We start from the raw sequence: 12,842 nt of genomic DNA, 5'->3' as shown, positions 1-12,842 counted from the left end.
CGCCGCAACCTCCCCATCGACCCTGCCTTGAGTGTGACAGGGGGCGGTGACCCAACCCCCCAATCGGCCCTACCCTGATCTTGACTGAGGGTGGCATCACAACCTCCCATCCACCCTGCTCTGTGTATGACAGGGGGCGGTGCCCAACTCCCCAGTCGGCCCTGCTCTGAGCCCGACCAGGGGCTGCACCTAGGGACTGGGCCTGCCCTCTGCCACCCGGGAGCAGGCCTAAGCCAGCAGGTTGTTATCTCCCGAGGGGTCCCAGACTGCAAGAGAGCACAGGCCGGGCTGAAGGACCGCCCTCCTCCCCAAGTGCACAATTTTTTTTGCACCGGGCCTCTAGTTATACTAATAAAAGGGCAATATGCTAATTAGAACAGGAAACCTTCCAGGAGACCTTCCGGATGTCATTCATGACAAAGCCATGGTGGCAGGGCTGAGGCAGAGCCAGTTAGGGGTGATCAGGCCAGGAGGGGAGGGCAGTTGGGGGTGATCAAGCCAGTGGGGAGGAGCAGTTGGGGGCAAGCAGGCTGGCAGGGGGGGCATTTGGGGGTGAGCAGGCCAGCAATGGGGGGCAATTGGGGGCAAGCAGGCTGGCAGGCAGGTGAGCAGTTAGGAGCCAGCAGTCCCGGATTGTGAGAGAGATGTCTCTGATTGGGGAGGGTGCAGGCCGGGCTGAGGGACACCCCTCCCCCCATGCACAAATTTCGTGCACCGGGGCACTAGTTACTAAATAAAGTATGATAGATTCATAATAATATGCTTGATATGGAAGATCAGAGTAACTAGTTTTGTTACCATTTATGTTTTTAACCTCAGTATACTAATATATCCAGAGACCATCCTAGGAAGCTGGTATATGGGCAAGGCTAAAAACCCAGCCATCACTCTGCCTGGCCAGACCCCCTCCCAGCCACCACCACCACCTTAGGGCTGCAGGATCCTGTCTCGCTTTTGCCAGGCTCCCACACAGCCTGGTAGGCAAACAATAGGTGGGACTGAGCAGGATCTCCTCTTTGCCATCCCAGGGTCTGGTTGAACTCTCTGACCCTTGTCCTCATACCTGGGATGCACCTGGGGGATCTGACAAGGGGCTCCCTTCTCCCCAAGCTACACTCGAGAGGAGTGGAAGTTCTGGAGCCTACTTTCCTGCAATGGGGCCTGTGCTAGGCCAGTGCAGAGCCTTGAGCTAGGAAGTGAGCACATCCTACACACAGGCCTGCCCTCCATGCTCTTAATATGCAAAGAGCGCCTTCAAAAAAATCCAATAAAAATGGACAAATAGACTCCAATGCCCCATGTGAGTCTCCCTTCTCTGCAACGTGTTTCCCTGGAGGGCTTTGCAAGCCCAGGATACTGGAAAGCCAGCAAAATGGTCTGCACACCCAGGAGATGACAAGGACTCCAGGAAAACCCATCCTTGTTCCTGAAGTCCCTCCTTTTTCATGTTTCCCACTGGGGCATGTCACCACCATGAAGAGGCAGGGCCTGGGTGGGGGGGGGGGGGGGGGTGGTAGGAGGGTTCTTCTCCTGTGTACTCCCAGCAGCCATACTCTCACATTCTCCTTGCCCCAGAGGAGGGGGAAATGTCCCTAAATTCCAAGCTGGAAAGCTTCCTAGGCACTCACTGTTAGGGTTGCTGAAGGAGGAATGCAAGAGGCCAAAAGTGATAAGGGATTATACATTTATTAGAGGCCTGTTGCACGAAGAGATTTGTGCAATAGGCCTTCCCTTCTCCTGGCTGCCGGAACAGGTTTTCCTCCGGCACCCAGGACCCAGGCCTTTGCTCCAGCTGGAGCCGCCTTCAGTCTTCCATCTTCGTGGCTCCCGCTCACCTTCAGTCTTCCCTCCACCGCTTGGAACCTACATGTGCAAATTGACCGCCATCTTTTGTTGGCAGTCAATTTGCATATCATGCTGACTAGCCAATGGGAGGCGTAGCAAAGGTACACTCAATTACCATGTTTGTCTATTATTAGATAGGATTAGGTATCTGGGGACCAGATGGGCTGAGCCCCAAAATGGTGCCAGCACCCAGGGAGGAGGAGTCAGAGGTTTTAAAGAACTATAGGTGGGCTTTTGTGCTTTTTGTGCTTTTTTGGCAGGGAACTCTCTGGGCGGGTCCAGATCCTGGGAAAGTCTAGAGGGGAAAGATACTGGTCTTAGCAAGTGGCATGTGGTCTGAGTGAAAGGGAATGTCCATTGTGAAGTGGCCTAAAGGTCAGCTCCCAGAGGAAGGGTATTGATTTAATTATTTGGTCAGACCTAACATTCCAGCCACTTTGTTTTATGGAATAGGGACGAAGTCATATCTTCCATAGTTATTTTCTGCTGAGGGGATGTCAAGATCATAGAGGGATAGACCTTGTAGCCAACTGGAACATTGTATAGAGTCCTTATGGTTAGAGTAAGGGGTTCCAACAATATGATTTCCATGAGAAACTGGTGGTGAAAGCTCAAAAGTGATCCTGAAGGAAAGATGAAAAATGGCGCTGAAAACATGGGCCAAAAACGAGGATGAGGAATAAAAATGTTAATGGTCCTATGAAGGGAAGTAGCCAGGTATACCAATTTATATTCTTTAGCCAGCAGTTCCATGAATTTGATTGTCGTTCTCTAATCTTTGTGCCCCTTTATGTTAATTTTGGGGTGGCATCCCTGACTAGGCCAGACCGATTGACATAAAAACATTCTTCTTGCCCTGACTGGTTTGGCTCAGTGGATAGAGCGTCGGCCTGTGGACTGAAAGGTCCCAGGTTCGATTCCGGTCAGGGGCATGTACCTTGGTTGCAGACACATCCCCAGTAGGTGTGCAGGAGGCAGCTGATCGATGTTTCTAACTCTCTATCCCTCTCTCTTCCTCTCTGTAAAAAATCAATAAAATGTATTTTTTTATAAAACACGTTCTTCAAAGGACCTAAATAGACACCTTTCAAGAGAGGACATTCAGAAAGCCAAGAGACACATGAAAACATGCTCAAAGTCACTAATCATCCGAGAGATGCAAATCAAAACAACAATGAGGTACCATCTCACACCTGTCAGAATGGCTATCATCAACAAATCCACAAACAACAAGTGCTGGAGAGGATGTGGAGAAAAAGGAACACTCGTGCTCTAGGGAACACCACTCCTTTTTTCTCCTATCATCCCATATTCATTCTTATCACCTTTGCCAGATCTTCTACCTCTGCCTAAATATTAAATGTTTTAATTCTCTGCCTCTGTAGCATCGAACAGACTGTCAAACTACAGAAGGAAGGCTGGGTAGGGTTGTGCAGGGCGGTAAGAGATCAACTAAAGGACTTGTATCCATGCATATAAGCATAACCAATGGACAGAAGACACTGGGGGGTAGGGGAGGCCAGGGGATCGTCAAGGGCAGGGGAAAAAGGAGACATAGGTAATACCCTTTGTAATACTTTAAGCAATAAAACAATTAAAAAACACACACACACACATCCTTCTTCAGAAGGAGGAACAGACCCCCTTTCTCCACAGTTAGGAGGTCTAGTCCTCTCCGATTTTGGAGGGTGACAGTTGCTAGTGAGTCTATATGATACTGAATTTGAACAAAATTTTCGGCAATGTCATCTAGGCTTTCTTGTAGGTCCTGAGATAGGATTTTGAAATATGATAGAGCAGTGGTTAAGCCCCCTACACCAGTTCCAACCCCTGCTGTTATGTCAAAGATTATTAGGAGAGGGATTATATGGACTGCCCTTTTGTGTCAGATATGATTGGTTACAGGAACAGGTAAAGACTGATTATTGGGGGCTACATCTACATGGAGTCAGAGATAGACAAGGGTACAAGATCCTGTCCAGTTGGTTGGGAGGCAGATCTATGTGTTTTCCCGACAGAGGACAAAAAATCCCTTATTACAGAGACAAGCTGCAAGATATAGAGAGAAGAGGTGGACAAAAGGGTATGAGGTTCCTTTTCCCCAGTTCCATGCTCCAAACCAAGAAGGTAGTCACCATGGCGCTACCAATAAGAGGTGACAGGTGAGTGGTTGAGATTCTATTGCAGTGAAAGTGGGCGGGAACACTAGAATGGGCTGTTATCCAAGGGAAAAGCCAAAGGGAAGGAAAGGAGCAGTTGAAGCCTCAGGCCTGGATGGTTGATAAGAAGTAAAATGGACCAGCTGTAGGAAATAACCATTGGCTTTGGGGAGACCTGGTAGTCAACCCGTTGGGACCAATGGCTGTTCAGTAGTTTTAGGTTAAGTGTGGTGTTGCAAGCTGATAGTGAGAGATGGTTTATTATTATATTGCCCTGTGACCTTGTAAAGCATAGAGGGTCTTAGGTGACTAGTGGGGTGTGTAGAGTGATAGGACCTGTGACCAGGATGGAGGAAGGAGCTACTTAGTAAGAGACTGAATATAAGTGTGGAAAAGAAGGGAGGCTTGATTTGCCTGGGCTGTAGAATAATTACCTAGAGGGTGTCTGCCTTTTTGAGAAATATAGTTCCCTTTTCCTTTTTATAAGTGAGAGTGATTTTTGCCTGATTCCACCTATTAATTGGTATAGGGATGGTGGTATATGCTGAAGAGGAGAGGAAAAGGCAGAGCCAGCAATTCCTGGCTAAGGTTGGATTTGTCTGGTTTAGGAGGGAATGGGTAAGGTTAAGTGTTCATTTGAGATGAGTGGAGGTGAGAAATTTCCTTATGGGTGTAGGAGAGGAGGGCTGGGATAGGATGAGAAGGAGAGCTAATCCCCACTCCAGGGTTGGGATCATCCCCCGGTGGGGAAAGGGTATGTTTGGGATCTAGAAAGAAGGAAATCTCAGCCCATGGGTAATCAAAGTCCCCTTGGAGAAGGGAGTTCTATAGAAAGGTGAGAATCCGCCCTGACCAGTTTGATTCAGTGGATAGAGCGTCAGCCTGTGGACTGAAGGGTCCCAGGTTTGATTCTGGTCAAGGGCATGTACCGTTGTTTCGGGCACATCCTCAGTAGGGGGTATGCAGGAGGCAGCTGATTGATGTTTCTCTCTCATCGATGTTTCAAACTCTCTATCCTTCTCCCTTCCTCTCTGTAAAAAATCAATAAAATACATATTTTTTAAAAAGGTGAGAATCCTGATGCAAAGGGAGAGGGGACAGTAGCTAGGACCTGGAGGGTTTGCATTGGGAGAGAAGGTGGGCTTGCAGGGAGGTGAGGGTTATTGGGGTCAGTGCACAGGGGGCACATTCAGGGTTGCTCGCTCATTCGTCCTCTTCTTCTGGGATACGGGTAAGGTGGAGTCTGGTGGGCCTGATCTGGTGGCTGTGATACTTAGGGGACTCCAGCTCAAGCAATGGTGTTCCGGGGATGGGTTTTAATCTGGAAAAGTGGAACCATGAGGTGTGCCCTGATAGTGTAGCTGCAGTTGGGGTAGTTAGGAGTACCTGACAAGGGCCTTGCCATCGGGGCTGTAAATTATTTGGTGGATGGATTTCCTTTAGGAGGACCCAGTCCCCTGGCTGTAGAGGAGTAGGGGGATGTCTCCTGTAAAAGATCGAGTGAGGACCTGATCAGCATGTTCTCCCAGTAATTGTTGGATGAGATTTAAAAGAGGTAGGAGAGTACTCCAAGGTTCTTTAGTTTTGAGAGTTAATTTAGTTAGGTGAGACTTAATTAAGGAATTCGCCTTTTCTACCTTGCCTGAAGATTGGGGCTGGTAGGGGATGTGTGAGTTCCACTGGATGTTCAGAGTGGAGGGGACCTGTTGAGATATGAAAGCAGGTCCATTATCTGATTGTAATGAGGTGGGTAGGCCAAATCTGGTAATCATATGCTGAATGAGAGTTTGAGTGACCTCAGAGGATTTTTCAGAAGTAGTGGGGAATGCTTCTACCCAGCCTGAGAAGGTATCTACTAGGGTTAAGAGATACTTGGTTCTTTTAATAGAGGGCATGTGAGTGAAGTCAGTGTGCTCATCTTCTCCAGGTATTTGGCCCCTAGCCTGATAAGTGGGGTAAGAAGGAGGTCTAATCTAAACTGTCCATGGAGTGATACTGAGTAACAAGTAGAATAGGTTTCAATGTATCTTGCAGTAGGGGGGCTAGGCTAGGACATGTGATGAGGGGTTTTAGGAGTTGTAAAAGAGGTCTGTATCCTATATGTAGAGAATTGTGGATAGCCCATAAGATATCTCGGGTCTGTCCCTGGGGAAGGATATATTTTCCCTGAAATTTTAACCATGGATCTTCCTGAGTGGCCCCAAGAGCTAATAGGGACTGAAGTTCCTCTGGAGTGTATTTGGGTGTTAGATGGGGTATAGCTAAGAGTTGGGGAGATGGAGGCTTCCTCTGAGCTGCTGCCTTGGCCTCCTGGTCTGCTTTGTTATCTCCCTGTGTTACGGATCATTCCTGACTTGGTGTCCTTTGCAGTGTATGACTTTTAAGAAGGCTAGAAAAGGGGAAGGAAGATCCTATATACCAAGCAGGAAGACCTGTTGAGGCTTTCAATGATAGTGTCAGGACTGTGAATGAGTGGTGGAAATAAAGAAAGTCTAGGCTCTGATCTAAGGACATAAGCAACAGGAGAGAACCTGGGTGGGGTTGCTTGAACTTACTAGGAGAAAAGGGGTCCCTTCAGAAGTCAGGGGTGATCAGCTCCTGACTTGCTGAACACACTTTTTTTTTTACAACTTTCATAAACCTTTCTACTCATCCTATAATTAAAAAAAAAGGGTAATATGCAAAATGACCCTAACAGCAGAACGACTGGGAATGACTGGTCACTATGACACACACTAACCATCAGGGGCCAGACGCTCAATGCAGGAGCTGCCCCCTGGTGATCAGTGTGCTCCCACAGGGGGAGCTCTACTCAGCCACAAGCCAGGCTGACGGCTGCCAGCACAGCGGTGGTGGCGGGAGCCTCTCCTGCCTCCTCAGCAGTGCTAAGGATGTCTAACTGCAGCTTAGGCCTGCTCCTCACTGGCAAGTCGACATCCCCTGAGGGCTCTCTAGCCGCCAGAGGGATGTCTGACTGCCAGCTTAGGCCTGCTCCCCCGGTGGACATCCTCCGAGGGGTCCCAGACTGCAAGGGGGCACAGGCCAGGCTGAAGGACCCCTCCAAGTGCACAAATTTTTGTGCACTGGACCTCTAGTCCTATATAATAAAAGCCTAATATGCTAAGTGTCCAACCATTCAACCAGTCGCTATGACGTGCACTTACACCAGGGGGCAGATGCTCCAACCAGTAGGTTAGCTTGTTGCTGGGGTCTGGCCAGTTGGGACTGGGCAAGACTGGCTAGACACACCCTGGAGCCCTCCCACAGTCCCTCCCTGGCCCAAATTGTGCACCAGTGGGATCCCTCAGCCTAGCCTGCACCCTCTGCAATCTGGGACCCCTCGGGGGATGTCAGAGAGCTGGTTTTGGCCCAATCCCTGCAGGCCAGGCCAAGGGACCCCACCAGTGCACAAATCTGTGCACCAGGCCTCTAGTTCACAAATAACCAGTTTTAGCCAAAAAGTAAACAACCAGCATTTCTTAGATTGACAATTTTAAACACACTCTTACTTTCAAGAAAATATATCTTTAGCAGGTGAATTTAAAACTTATCTAGTATTCAATGTTTTTTTAATATATTTTTTATTGATTAAGATATTACATATGTGTCCCTGTCCCCACATCACCCTCCACCCCTCCCCCCCCCGTTGTCCGTGTCCATTGGTTGGGCCTCTATGCAGGGGGAGGAGAGAGCAGGCCCCCCAGCCTGTCCTAGGACTGCAGTTTCCAGGCCTCCAGCTGCTTGGATTTAAAACTGCCACATTGTTCCTTAGAGATAAAATGCTAAGGTTTGGGTGATATTGAGTTCAGCTCCTGATAGTAGCTGGACTGTTAAGTGTTTGCAGTTTTGCTGTAAAGAAAGTTGTTCTTGCCCAGTTAACATGGCTCAGTGGTTGAGTGTTGACCTATGAACCAGGAGGTCACAGTTCAATTCCCAGTCAGGGCACATGCCCAGTTGCAGACCCAGTTTGGGGTGTGCAGGAGGCAACTGATCAATTATTATCTTTCATTACTGATGTTTCTATTTCTCTCTCCCACTCCCTTCCTCTCTGAAATCAATTAAAAAATATTTTTTAAAAAGTTGTTCTTTGGGGAGGAGGTGAGAAGGCATTGAGGTGAGAGCAGTATTCAGAGCATTAAATAGTGAGAATGCTGGCCTTGGGATCTAAAGGTTCAACGAGAGGTCCCTTCACTGTGTCATACAGAGGCTTTGCAAGAAGACTACAGTTGGGAACCCAGAGGCGAAAGTACCCAGTGAACCCAAGAAAGAAGAGTATTTCTTGTCTAGAGGAGGGAAAGTCATGGAGGAGGTAATGCAGTTATGATCTAAGGCAGTGATGGTGGACCTATGGCATGCATGTCAGAGGTGACACACGAACTCATTTTTTTTGGTTGATTTTTCTTTGTTAAATGGCATTTAAATATATAAAATAAATATAAAAATATAAATCTTTGTTTTACTATGGTTAAAAATTTCAAAAAATTTCGATATGTGACATGGCACCAGAGTTAAGTTAGGGTTTTTCAAAATGCTGACACGCTGAGCTCAAAAGGTTCGCCATCATTGATCTAAGGTAATGTCTTTGTGGGGTAACAGTGAAACCAAGGTAGGTGACTGGTTCAGGACAAGTGAGCTTTATGAGAGGATATGCTGTAATCCCTGTCAGGCACCAAGGTAGAATGAGAAAAGAGTGGATAAAAGGGGGTGTCTAGTTAGATGCAGTATAGAGGTGAGGTGGCTAATAGCTGTGAGACTAATCCATCAACCCCCTTATAATAGAGACTGAGGAGGGGACAAGGGTCCCAGCGAATTTGGGGAGGGCAGATAAGTGGCCCCAGTGTCAATTAAGAAAGAGATTGAGACTGGCCTATATGGGTCAGTGGTTGAGTGTTGACCTATGAACCTGGAAGTCAGGGTTCTATTCCTAGTCAGGGGACATGCCCAGGTTGTGGGCTCGATCCCCAGTGGGGAGCATGCAGGAAGCAGATGATTGATGGTGTTTCTCTCTCATCGATGTTTATATCTACCCCTCTCTAAAATCAATAAATACATATTTTAAAATGTACTCCCCAGAACTGAACACAGCATTCTGGATGTAGATAACACTATAAGCATATAACATATGCATGTTGGCCCCAGACTGCAAGAGGGCACAAGCCGGGCTGAGGGGACCACCCACCCCTGCCAAGTGCACAAGTTTTTGTGCACCGGGCCTCTAAAATATATATATATATATTAGAGAATTCGTGCACGGGGGTGGGGGGGGCGGGGGGGAGAGTCCCTCAGGTTGGCCTGCACCCTCTCCAATCCAGGACCCCTCGGGGGATGTCTGACTGCCTCTCACAATCTGGGACTGCTGGCTCCTAAATGCTTGCCTGCCTGTCTGATCACCCCTAACCGCCTCTGCCTCACTTTGCACCCGGGACCCAGGATTCTCTCCTCTGACCAGTTGCAGGCACCCGGGACCCAGGATTCCCTCCCTCTGGCCAGGCATAGGCATCCAGGACCCAGGCCAGCTTCACCCAGGCTGGCCGCAGCCACAGGGGACCGTGGGCGGGTGGCTTCGCCCAGGCCATAGCCGCTGGTGCCTGGGACCACAGGGCATGCAGCTTGTCCCTCTCCCGGGCCACAGCCTGGCTGGTCCCCATTCCTCTCTTGCGAGCTCATTTGTGCCTGGTTGGTCCCCATTCTTCTCTCCCCAGTGTTGAGTGTCTGAGCAGTTACGGCGTGATGGTGTGAGGGCATGAAGGCGTGAATACGTGAGGGTGTGATGACCATTTGCATATTAGCTCTTTATTATATAGGAGATATATATATTAGGTGAGTAGCTTACCTGCCACCACAATATTTACCCGAGGCTCTGTCCTCATGATGTAAGTCTGTGGGGCCTTGTCAGGGCCTGGGCAGCTTCAGTCTTCAGTGGCCAGTCCCAGGAGTTCTGGGAGCTCCAAACTGGATCCAGAGGGCAGCATTGCTGGACTGGCTGAGGTCCAACCTGGAGAGGCCAGGCTGCAGTCTGATTTCCAGTGGTCTTCTCTTCCGCACCTTGACAGGGCCCAGGCTTGGGTCTCAGGTTTGGGCAGGACTTGGTCCAGTGTCTCCTTGTTGCATTTGAAGCATGGGCCTGGAGGAGGCTTAGCCCCTGACTTACCCTTGGTTGGAGGACTGACACTTTGGGGTTCGTGAGAGCGGTGACTAGGAGCTGGAAGGCTTCCTCTGGGCCTCAGCCTTGGTCTGATCTCACCCTTGTTTTTGGATTTGGGTCTCCTCATCTCTATTATTAAAGACCTTAAAGGCCAGGTTAACAAGGTCTTTTTGAGGGTTTTGTGGACCTGTGTTTATTTTTCAAAGTTTATGGCATATATCAGTGACTGATTAGGATATAAAATAAGTGTTCAGAGGAAGGGTTCCCTCTGGGGAGGTGGGGTTTAAAGTGGTAAATTTCTGTAAGGCCTCTGTGAGGTGGGAGAGGAGAGCTGGGTTTTCATCAGGACCCTGAGTGATTTCATTAAGCTTGTCATAGTTGACCATCTTATGGGCAGCCTTTCTGACTCCAGCAATGAGACAGGTGATCATATGGCTACAGATCCGGCGCCCTGGAGAAATAACCTGATAGTCCCATCTCTGCTCAGTTTGGGGGACTGTTTCAGCACCAATTGGGTTTGCCACTGTGTCCTGTCTATGGAGGGCATGGACATGGTCCTGAGCTGCTAGCCAGGTGTGCTCCTTCTCCTCTGGGGTGAGAGAGGAGGATAGGAGGACATAGATGTCGTGCCAGGTCAGGTCATAGGACTGGGTCAGGTACTCAAATTCCTTAGTAAAGGTGGTTGGGTCAGTGGAAAAAGAATCTAGTCTTTTTTCAATCAGGGAAAAGTCGGACATAGAGAATGGGACATGGACTTGGACTATGCCCTCAGTTCCTGCTCCCTCCTTCACGGGTAGAATGGGCTCGGGAATAGAAAGGCTGTTGAGGAAGGTGGTATTTGGGTGGCCTGAGAACAAGTATTAGGTAGGATAAGGCTGTTTTGGAGCTCGTGTTCTTAGGATTTGGGCTCTCAGGGGCTGGGGAGAAGGCGGTTGCTGGTTAGGAGGGTCTGGGTTATGGGACTCTACTGCAGGTGAGGGAGGTCAGTGATCTTCTGGGTCAAAAGTAGATTCAGAATCAGAAGTGTTAGGGGTATGATGTTTGTGAAAAAGAAGGATCTGATGGGTAGAGCTGGACTGACAGAGAGAGGGTCAAGACAGAAGGGTGAAAAAGGCCTGGATGTAAGGAATCTCTGACTATTTTTCCATTGCAGTGAGAGCAATTATCTAAATCGGGCAATGTGTTAAAATTGAAAGTGCTGTTTTCCGGCCATTGAGACTTATTATCTAGTTTATATTGTAGCCAGTGTTACAAAAGAAAATGAGGTGTTTGGACCTGATCTCACCCCCGCCCCCCCCATGAGTCTAAGGCAGTCAAAATTTTTTAAGGGACAGCCAAGAGGGGTCATTTTAGGGGGTGTGGAGGGAGTGTTCCCCATGATAAGAAGAATAAGTGTGGTCCACGAGGGGAAGGGTGAGTGACAGACCACAAGTCCAAAGGTGACTACTTAGAGCAGGTGTCCCCACTGCTAAACAAACCACCACGAGAAACGAGGGCCAACCCTCCAGACTGGGTGTCCCCATTCCAGAAAGACCAGAGGCTGAACGGCGGAGGAGTCGTCTGGCCTAGCGCTAGGACTTTCCAGAAGTCAGTGAGAGTAAGTGGGCAGAAGACTCGACACAGGGAAATTGTGGAACGTCAATTACCTAGAGAAGATTGGCCTGGCCGGTGTGGGATGGAGAGTCACCAATGGAGGAGAGGTTCCTGATCTGATATCCTCCTTGGCTGATTGGGGTTGGGAATGGGTGTAAGGGAGGGAGGCTTAATCGAGGCCAGGGATGGAGGCTGGTGATTGAGTCACCCGAATAGGATTTGGAGGTAAGCCCAGGATGAGCTGCTGCTGCCCACCATTCTCTGACTAGCAAACTTGGGATGACTGAAGCCAGGATGATGGCTCCACTTCCCTGTAGAACCCTCCCGGGCTTCGGCACCAAATGTTGGGGTCACTGAAGGAGGAACATACGAGGCCAAAGGTGGTAAGGGATTATAAATTTATTAGGTCATCTGAAGACTAGACGGGCTGAGCCCCAAAATGGTGCCAGTCCCCAGGGAGGAGGAGTCAGAGGTTTTAAAGGACTCTGGGGGTCGGGGGGGGGGTGCTTTTTTGGCAGGGAACTCTCTGACTGGGTCCAGATGCTGGGAAAGTCCAGAAGGAAGAGATAATGGTCTTAGCAAGTGGAATGTGGTCTAAGCAAAAGGGAATGTTCATTGTGAAGTGGCCTAAAGGTCAGTTCCCAGGGGAAGGGGCATCAATTCAATTATTTTGTCAGACCTAACACTCACCACAATTGTAGTCTTCAAAGTCTGCAAATTTTTTCCAATAGCAGGACTCATTGTTCAAAGGAAACCTTGCCACCTTGCCCCTCTGTAAAAGAAAAAGTCAGCCTGCTTGGGGTACAGGGGCCAGGGCCCGGTGCTGTGACCTGCAGGGATGAGAGTGTCCCTTCCTACTCCAACCCCTGTAGCAGTCCAATTTGGCAGCCCTCTTCCTGCAGGCAGCCACGTTCTCAGTTCTCTGGCCAAGACCTGCCACACCCTACTGCTTGGAGCTGGAGCCGTGAGAGTGTGATCTAGGCTGTCCCCTCGTGGCCACTCAGAGAAGCACATGCTTTCTTTTTTTTTTTTAAATTAAATCTTTATTGTTCAGATTATTACATTAATTACTCTTTTTTTCTACCATAACTCCCCTCCAC

At 48.9% G+C, this 12,842-nt stretch overlaps 1 long non-coding RNA gene across 1 annotated transcript in view; it reads left to right on the top strand.

Annotated features, from left to right (window-relative positions):
* Window positions 1–5,682: 5,682 nt before the first annotated feature.
* The window catches only part of LOC102766859, a 16,200-nt gene continuing 9,040 nt past the window's right edge, over window positions 5,683–12,842 (top strand). Inside the window, exons 1-2 of the long non-coding RNA XR_001514008.1 lie at window positions 5,683–5,696; window positions 6,852–6,856. This is a non-coding gene — a long non-coding RNA (uncharacterized LOC102766859). The remainder of the gene's footprint in view (window positions 5,697–6,851; window positions 6,857–12,842) is intronic.

The sequence above is a fragment of the Myotis davidii genome, unplaced genomic scaffold (genome assembly GCF_000327345.1).
Source record: "Myotis davidii unplaced genomic scaffold, ASM32734v1 scaffold992, whole genome shotgun sequence".
In the NCBI taxonomy this organism is placed as follows: domain Eukaryota; kingdom Metazoa; phylum Chordata; class Mammalia; order Chiroptera; family Vespertilionidae; genus Myotis; species Myotis davidii.
This window is presented reverse-complemented; position numbering and strand designations above follow the sequence as displayed.